Genomic DNA, 10,061 nt, shown 5'->3' with positions numbered 1-10,061 from the left:
ATTTCAAAGATTAATTACCATTTTAGTTAGGGGCAGGGTGCCAAGATGTAGCAGACTTTGTCACAAAGCTTTAAGAAGGATTCAACACCTGACAAGTACTAAAAACAAAAAGTAAAAATTTAGCTCTGACAACAACATATAGAATCGCCACTCAAAGAGAAAGAGGTACTAAGAATGAAATACTTTTTATAACATTTCTTAAGAGATTCTGGCTCTACATTCATTATCATATAATGTGACCTTCAAAAACTCCACGTGAGCCTGTCTTAAGGGTCTCTACAAAAATTGGAAGAGAGAATCATCAACCTGGATTTTTCAAATGGTTTTTGTTAAGGTAGTGTACATACATATCACCATCTTATAAGTCGCTAATGAGTTCACTTCTTGTTTGACAATCTCATCACTTTGTTCTCTCTGATTTTCCCTCCTGTTCCTGTCCACAAGAGGTATAGGTCATTATGAATAAAATATCTACAACTGCTGCATTTTTTTCCCTGTTCTCCTTGAATTTCTGTGGCTCTTTCAATGTCCATAAAAGGATAAAAAAGAACAGAAAAATCCCCCTTGTTTCCAATTCCTGGAATTAATTTCAATACAAATACCAATAGTTTTATGATAGTGTCAGACTCTGTCCACACATCCTGAACACTTATACTTCCTGTACCCAGTCATAACTCCCACTGGATTCTAAGGTGCACAATGTAATTCTTTTCACTTTCCACACAGGAAGAACCTGAGTGTCAGAAAGATTAAGTAACTTACTGGAAATACTGGGCTGAGCATAATGGCTCAGATCTGAAGATCATAGTTTGAAACTAACTCAGGTTGACATATCCATTACATGTTTATCTCCAGTTTGAGGCCACCTGGATAACAAAGTAACCCATCTTAGCTACAAGAGTCTGGCAATCCAGAGCCACAGAGAGACATTGGAAGAGCACTAGCAAATGCTCTTGCCCAATTCTAGGGAGTGGCTTGGTGCCAGCTTAGTAAGGTATAGCTGCATCAGGGAAGGGGAGTAAAACAGCAGTGGTTATAAAAAAATCACTGGTCTAAAGCCTCAAAATAAGGACCCCAGTCTGTGTGGACCAAAAAGTCTCTAGCATGAGGGTCTTTTAAAAATAACAATCATGATTTTAGATTTTTGAAGAGTGGGATGGTGTATAGTTACAGGCAATGTCTACTATGTCAGGTAATCCAGTCTGCTCTTTCACATGTTACCCAATAGCCAGGTTTCAACACAAATGACTTCAATGAGATTGTTCAAATCATACTGTGACTTTTACCTCTCATGAATCAAAATTCTGTCAAATGATTTCTGACTTCCAGATGTTCACACATTTCTCATGTTCTTTTCTACTATTTTGTCTTTATTATTGATGTTCATACTATTTTTTTGTTGTTGTCTTTTCTGTATATGCCATTTTTAGGGCTTGAACTCAATATGTAATGGTCTTTGTTGCATTTTTTGCTCATGGCTTATGACACACTATTCCTTGAGCCACATCCTCACCTTCTGCTTCCTGCTAGATAATTGGAGATAAGTTTTCACATTTTTGTCTGTTTGGACCTATATTGAACTAAAATATTCAGGTCTTAGCCTCCTGGTTTTCTATGATTCTACACATGAATAACTAACACCAAACTTTCCTATACTGTTATTTTAATTATGTGTTAGAAGAAAGTGGAAGTATATTTGTGTTAAGTGTGCAATTTTCAATTACAAGTTTAAATCAACTTGATATATGTAATTGTTATCAATTTTAAGTTAAATCAATGAATATTACACATTCCAAAGCAATATAATTTTAAAAATGCATAATCATTTTCTTTAAACAAGCAATGGAACTATGAATTTCTTTCACTTTACAATTCATGTTTTATATAACTTTAATCAGTAGACTTCCATGATTAAAAGTAAATATATTAATTTTATACTACAAGAAGCAAAGTGATTATAGTTAAGAATCGATATTTCATCATAGCCAGAAGATAAGTTTTTGAACATTCTCATTATAAAGAAATGTTACATGCAGAAATTAATGGATATGATGTAGCTTCATCATTAAGTAACATATAAATGAATGGGATTACCATTCCATACTTCATAAATTTGTAAAAAATAATTATGTAGCTAGGAGCCAATGACTAATGCTTGTAACCCTAGCTACTAAGGAGGCTGACAGGTGAGAATCATATTTCAAATCAGCCTAGGTAGGAAAGTCCGTGAGACTCTTATCTCCAATGACCCACCAGAAAACTGGCTGTGGCTCAAGTGGCAGAGCACTAGTCTTGAGCTGAAGACCTGACAGACATCGTCCAGGTCAAGATTTCAAGCTCCATGATGGACAAAAACTAAAAATAAACAGTTACATATAAACAAATATTTTGGCATAAATGTTAAAATATATATTATAAAAAGTTTAAAGCCTCACTAGATATAATAGTTTATATAAATGTAGAGAATTGTTTTCTGGTATTAGTTGTCCTTGAATCAATTGTGTAAATCACACATTTCTCACTCAATTCATATTTGTATGTTTATATACTCATATGCCATAAGTATAATTAACTGATATGTGATAGGCAGTGCTCCCTTGGCTTTCTAACATTAACCCTTCTACCCTAAAATAAATATGCCCTCCAACCTTGTAAGATATTTCATCTCATTGAAGCATAAAAGAATAAACCATAATAATTTTTTGGAACAAGTGTAACATTGTACATGCATTTCACTTAGTTTAAGAACCAAAACATTCAAGTCATCTTAATCATACCAGTAATAACAAAATGTCTTCTGAGCTATTCAGTCTCTTAAGAGATGAAAATGTTTAATTGTACATGTATTTTTTTCTGCCTAACATCCTACTCCTTAGGAAGATCTTTTGTGTAACCTTGTGTTCCTGATTAGAAGACAGGAACAAAGGCAATAATGAAAATAGCCAAGGAAAATATTTGAAAACAATTATAAAACAATCACAGACACCCCTGTAATCACCAGTTTCAATGAGAATATACGTTAAAGTATCATATTTTTGTCATCATTTAAAGAGCAGTAATTAAACTTTAATTAGCAGTGAAGAAGGGAACAGAAAACTGAAGACAGTTTGACTTTGAACAATCCAACATAAGCAAAATAGATTTATCTTGTTTTTCAATGAAATTGCCAAAATAATACAGAGCAACACGCAAAGGCAAGAAAACACCTAAGCCAAAGCAGTAAACGTTTGTCTATAAAATAATGGTGAGGGTCTGAGTCGTTCAAAGTCAGGCTTGCAAAGAGGAAAAGTGTATTTGCTTTAGTGTGAACAATAAAAAATATAAAAATCCTTTATTAAACTTTTACATTTCTAGACTAGGACTTCTAGTGTTGTAGAAGAGGAAAGTCATGAAAAAGTTCAAAAATTTTTTGACTATTCCCCAAGATTATTCTTATTTATCAGCTATAGCAATACAAGTAGCCTTGGTTACTATTAGTATCATGCTTGTTTATATTTAGAAGCATTATTTGTTGCTGGATTATAAGCTGAAACACTTGAGTATTAATAAAGAGTCATTTCCTAAGAGAGGAAAGTTGCTGTATAAACAAATGTAAAATATAAAGACAGCATAGTAGAAACTATTTTCTAGCTATATCACAATCTGTAGGTGTAGATTTTGTTTCCCATTGGTCCAAGGGACCCACTTTTTAAAATTTTTTCACCATCTAGTGATCCTATAACATCTTATAGCATCCTGGGATTATTGTATCTTTACTGGACTCTCTAATTTCTGTTGGAAAGTTAGGAAAGATAGAAAATTGATTTACTGTTTCTGTTTTACCTTATTTTTTATTACCTTACAAACTGTAAATCAAAGTGACATAAATCATCTTTATAATATTAGAAGACAGATTTCATTTCTATATTCTTACCATAGCCTTCTACATAACTTTGATACTTAGTGATCCCCAAATGTGAAAATGAAGATAGGGACATTCTTATTTAAATATTATTTAGAATTTCAAGACTTCATTAATGCAAGGCCCTTAGTAGTATGTACATCATACATGTGTACAAAGCTGGTGGCAACTTTTTCTTATTCTCAGAAACTAGGACATGTGGTATCCTTGTAGTTGCATCAGGAAAAGGTTGTAGTTGAGTTAGTTTACTAAACCAAATCTGCTGTAAAATATTTCTACAAGTTAATTGGCTTGAATAATCCATATTTATCATTTTACACTTCTAAAGAACAGAAATCTAAAAGAAGTCTCACTAGATTAAAATTGAGCCCCCTACAGAGCTAAAATATTTTTCAGATGATTCTAGTGGAAAAGGCATGTACTTCTTGTTCCGCTTTCCAGAAACTTCAGAATCGGGATTGTTGTCTTTTCCTTTATCTTCTAATGTAGCATCTTTACATCTTTCTGATGGTTCTTGCGTAATGATGTCCCTCTCGAACTACAGCTGGGACTTTTGAGTATACTTTCCGCATCTGATAATTATTCAAATTTGTGTTCCTTCTGTTATGAAAGGTGATTATTTTACAAACTTATATATAAAATATAAATCTACATTTGATTAATTAGATATTTTGGGACTATAGATATTTTTGGAAAGTAATTTATTGCCTACCAGAATGAGTGTGTAAGCATTCTTTCTACTATAACCAGTTATCTTTTCATTAATTTTGAACAAATTTTGAAAAAATTTAGTTCCTGAAAGCATTTAATCCTGATTAAAACATTGTCATGTACTAGAAATCTTAAATGTCAGACAGCAGCTCCTGAAGCAGTTCTGGCACTATCACTTTTTGTATATTCTGCTTACAATCTTCTCTTTTCAAGAGCATTTGATTGTTATTATTTTGGAATTATGGTTAATAGTTATTTGACTGCTATTTTTAAAGAATGCACCACCAATCCTGGTTCTCTTCTTCTAACTTTTTATGTCTAATCTATTTCTGAAAGAAACACAGCTCTTTGAATTACATGAGCTGCTTATTGAAGTGTGGAGAGGAAAAGAAGAAAAAAATGTCCCTGTATGTACGTTATGTTGAAAATGTACCTAAAAGTTATTTATCTTAACATTACATAATTTTCATTTTGTTTAGATTCAGATAAAATTTAGCCTTTCAACTCACACAATGTTAATGCAGTCTTACTCCGTGCCTACCAAAAGCAAACAACAAATTACTATATGTTTTAAATTTTTTAATTTTTAAAAATATTAATTTAAAAACACTACATTTTTAAAAAATTAGCCAAAGCAAATGGTTTATTATACATTTAGAGTTGTGTTCAGTCTCTATTGTTGAAACCAGAAAGGGGAAAAAATCATGCTTTTCTTCTTCCTTGAGCTACTCTGATTTACTTCATCTATTTATTTTTTTTAAACTTGCAATGTTTGCCTTTATTTTGTTCTTTATATTTTGAAAGTGAAAAGAAATAGTACTGAGTCAATTTCTTTCTTCTTTTTTTTAAAAAAAAATTTGTTCTATTATTTACAAGCCTTAATGTTTTTCTAAAGAGTTCAAAAGTATTAAGAGTACTTTTTCTGGGGTAACACTTTTTTATTTTTTTTTTAACAATTCTTGGAGTTTTCTGGTCCAAAGCATTTACTTCTGTTCCAAAGTTATGTATGTTTTACTATTGTGATTTAATTTTCTGAAGCAAGCTGAAAGGCAGGCAAGAAAGATTTGATGCCAGAAAACAAACAAACAAACAAAAAAACAACAAAAAAGATTTTCTTACCTTGTTCACCCGATACCTTCTTAAATCTGGATTAACTACAATGCCTTAAAATAAACGTGAGGTGCATCTGAAGGGGAGGGCAATTTATTTCTCTGCTTCTCTATTATACAAGTTGTTTACAGAAACTGCAAATAAAAAATTACACACGGGCATTTGCAGTCCTTAAAATAAATTAAAAGTTCTCAACATTTTTTTCTTTTTTTTGTATTTTGGTTTTTTTATTTTGCTAAAGTTTTTTTTTTTTTTTTTTTAAGTATGAGCCTTTCAATTAAAAATAAAAGAATAAAACAGAAAATATTTTCTATAAATAGTACATGTATTTTGGTTTTCACTCTCGCCCTCAGGTTTGAAGTTACATGTTTCCAGTACGTTTTTCCTCCATGATCACCTTTCTCTTTCCTCTCTCCCACTCGTGCATACATGGGGTTCCTGCGAGAATTGGCCTTGCTGCACTGTAATTGGCGAAGACATGAAGCTTTTTTTAAAAAATATATTTAAATTGTTTTTTTTTCGTTTCGTATATTTGAAGTTTTAGTTATCCTCAGACTCTTATTCTGCTTCCCGCAGCCATGTGAAAAATGCTGTGACAGATTTGAGGGCTATGCCCTTTCCATTTTGCTCTGCATGGTCCTTGCTGCTCTCCCATTTGTAGAAGACATCCTCTGAGATGACCTCCTAGTCATACAGGCAATCAAAAAACATCTGTAGCAAATTGGTAGGTTGATCAAGTTTTACTATTGATGCTTGTAGTGCATAAAGTGCTTGAAGTTCCTTCTCTGTATCTGAGTCCAGGTACTTGAGTAAGATCGGCACTCTCTGCTTGATAAAAGCAGTATCCACTTTAAAGGTAGAAGAGTTGGCTATAATAGCAGCTTTACAAACAGCTGTCATTAAAGTTCTAAGGAAGGTGGGGGAACTCATCTGGTTTTCATCTAGATTAGCCTCTACCCAGTCAAAGATCTGCTTATCATTTGCTTTGTCCTCAATGATGAGTTTCTCAAGCCACTGATATAACTGTTAAGCAGAGACGTCTTTCTTTGAAAGTGCTTCAGAGGAATAGGAATTGTCAGTCTCTATAAAGTCCAAATTCTGCTCCAAGAAAAAATTATGTACATCTTCTCCGTCTGGCAAAAAGTCCTTCCAGCTAAAATCAGCCTCACTCCATAAGGCTCCTACTTTCTTATGACTCATTTGTTTGCCTAAAAGGTGCAATATTTCATAAAAGCAATACCCCAGCTCTTCCAAAAGGAAAGAATAAAATTCTGGCTTTGAAGCCTTTTGCTTGATATCCACAATGTCTCATTCTTCCTTTATTAATAGGAGAGTTTGGAGAAAGGATGAGAATTCTCACTAGAAAAAGGAGAAGAGGAAAAGAGAAGTGAGAAATCTAGATATTTTGTTCTTCCTCATCTCAATCACATAGTCTGGATAATGTTTGTGGATATTAGATACAGTGCTCTAGAGTGATTAAACACATTTATATAAAAAGTTAACCCCTCAAGGGATCACATAGATAATGCTTATTTATTTAAAAAAATGTAATAACATCAAACAGGAAGTGTTATCTATTTGTTTAGTACTTGTTTAGTATTTCTTAAATTCTCATGTGCTGTAGTCAACTATCATAAAGTTATACAAGAATAGTAAGAAACTAATATCTTAATATCATATTCTAATATTAGCTTAATTCTCGCTGTGTTTGAGTTTTGTCTCTATTTCACATGCAATATTCTTCCAGTATATAAGTTGAAAGAAGATTCCCTCTGGAGATATGCTATTTTTATAGCTGAGGGAAAAGAACTTAGCTCTTAGACACAGACAGTGGGATAGAAATCTTCCCCTAGAAATAGCCTTTCCCCACTTCTGTTTCATTTTTGTAAGCCGAAGTAAGTCACATGCCCATCTTGACATTGCAAATTAGAGGTTAATCTCACCTACAGGAAGCTGATACAGGACAGACTAATATGCCAAGATATACAACATGAGATGAAGAGGAAAAAGAAGATAACTACAATACAATCAGTCATACATGCCATCACATGTCTCTGCAGGAAGGAAGCTACTATGTACCTTTGTTTCTAAAACTACTGAGATCTTCAAATGAGGTCTTTTATGCTTATATATTACTGGCATTAGAGAACATCTTGATACTGAGACAGCATAAAATCTCAAAGAAAGCTGGACTAATCATTTCAATACTGCAATTTGTTCTGCTAGGACAAGAAACCATTTTATAAACAATACTTTATACTAGTAACTTCTTTTTTCCAGAACTGGATTTTGTTAATATATGTGACTATCAGCCAGAATAAATGTTTTCCTTTATCTGCATCTTGTGCAGGCAGCATAGTCAAGTAGATGTGGGAATTCATCAGTAGCACTTTTTAAAAATGCAAAAAATATAGACTGGGAGCCAATATACATATTTTTCCAACATCACCTTCCACATCCTCTTTCTTCCTTCCTAAGAAACACACCCAATTAATAAAAAGGCTTAGATTTTTGACTCTTGAACTTGAAAGTGGAAGCAGAATGTTATGGATGTTGGAGATGCCTGTTAATGGTTTTTTACATAATAATGTAAAATATTATGTAATAATGTAAAATAATAATGTCACCTGCAAGAGCTCTATGAGTCTTGAAGGTCTTAACACTGTACTTCCGTTGTGATATGATACTAATGTCAGCCTTACTGGGCTTAGTATAGTTTTCTAATTCCTTTTCTACCACCTAGCCTAAATTGTAATATATAGTAATGGAATGAAAAAGTAATGTCATCTTAAGAAACTCATTTAAGGCTCTAGGAATGTGGCTTCATGGTACAGTGATTGCTTCGCATGCATGAAACCATGGGTTCAATTCCTCAGTAAAGAAATAAACAGAAAAAGAAATGGTGCTATGCATCAAGTGGTAGATTGCTAGCCTTAAGCAGAAAAAGAAAAATCTCAGGAAGAGTTCCCTGGCCCTGAGTTTAAGCCCCAGGACTGGTAAAAAAAAATTCATTTAGCTAGTAAATGCCAAATAAAGAATGTATACTTGGAATATATAATTGCTCCTTCCAACTATGACTTAACAATATTCTTAATTCACGTACTTTGCCTATCTTAGAAGACTGTGCTGAGAAAAAAATCCCGTTTTGTTAGTAGGTCAAGGCAATTAATGTCAAGTATGTGCTTAGATATCAGGTGAGGATTAATCTAAGTCTAAGTGAGATTTGGAAATCTTTTTGATCAGTTTTGGAACCAAAACGGCACCAGCTAATTAATAGTTGTGATAGAAGTGAAGGAATAAATCCAGATGGAAGAAATAAATGATAAGAATAACTAAATTATACCAGAAACTGTTCGAGGGAACCATATTTGGTTATTAAACAACTAGTTATCAAGTAGGCTTACTCCTCATTGCCTTTAACATTCTAAATCATTTAGGCTAGTTCTTAATCTCTGTGAGATAAGTTTTATCTCATTTGAAGTTGTTCTTTCATATCTGATCTCCTTTGCTTTCTAAAAATCTGCCTTTCTCTATTTCTCTACTAAAAATTATTTATACTATGTCCACCGATGCAGACCTCAGAGGATACTGAAATAATAGTCCAATAGCTCATGAGTCATTAATATAACAACATGGAAAAGGATGACATATGTATTGCTACCTCAAATTTTCTGAAAAGCTGCAATGTCATCAATTGATTCAAATTTCCATTATTTGTCTACAGTGTCATTAAGTGCACATAAATGCAAATATGAGCCGGGTGCTGGTGGCTCATGCCTATCATCCTAGCTACTCAGGAGGTTGAGACAAGAGGATTGTGGTTCAAAGCTAGCCTGTTCAGGAAAGTCCATGATACACATTTTCAATTAGCTACCAGAAACGCAGAAGTGGTGCTATAACTAAAGTGGCAGAGCACCCAACTTGATCTGAAGAGCTGAGGGACATGCCAGGATCAGAGTTCATGCCCCACGACCAACAAAAAAAGTCAAATATACTGTAAGTTTCCCCAAAAGGAACTACGAAGTCAATAGTAATCTTCCCAAGCAGAAAAAAAATTCCAATATGACTCAGTGCACCTACTTTTGCTGAGTTATATAAGTTATGGCTTCTTTGCTGGATGTATTCTCTTCTTTTAAAAATTGTTAAATATTACCTTTATAATAAACTGCATCTAATATTTCTTGGTTCAAAAGAGAAGTCCATACAGTTGATGGAGTTAATTTTCTTACTGTGTTAGTTAAACGCCAACTCAGGAAGGGGAGTCTTTCAAACTCTTATCTGTAATTAAACACCAAAAAGCCAGAAGTGGAGTTTTGGCTCAAGCAGTAGAGTGCTATCT

The sequence above is a fragment of the Dipodomys spectabilis genome, unplaced genomic scaffold (genome assembly GCF_019054845.1).
Source record: "Dipodomys spectabilis isolate Male_0828 unplaced genomic scaffold, ASM1905484v1 ptg000287l, whole genome shotgun sequence".
Classification (NCBI taxonomy): domain Eukaryota; kingdom Metazoa; phylum Chordata; class Mammalia; order Rodentia; family Heteromyidae; genus Dipodomys; species Dipodomys spectabilis.
Note: the sequence above shows the minus strand (reverse complement) of the source record.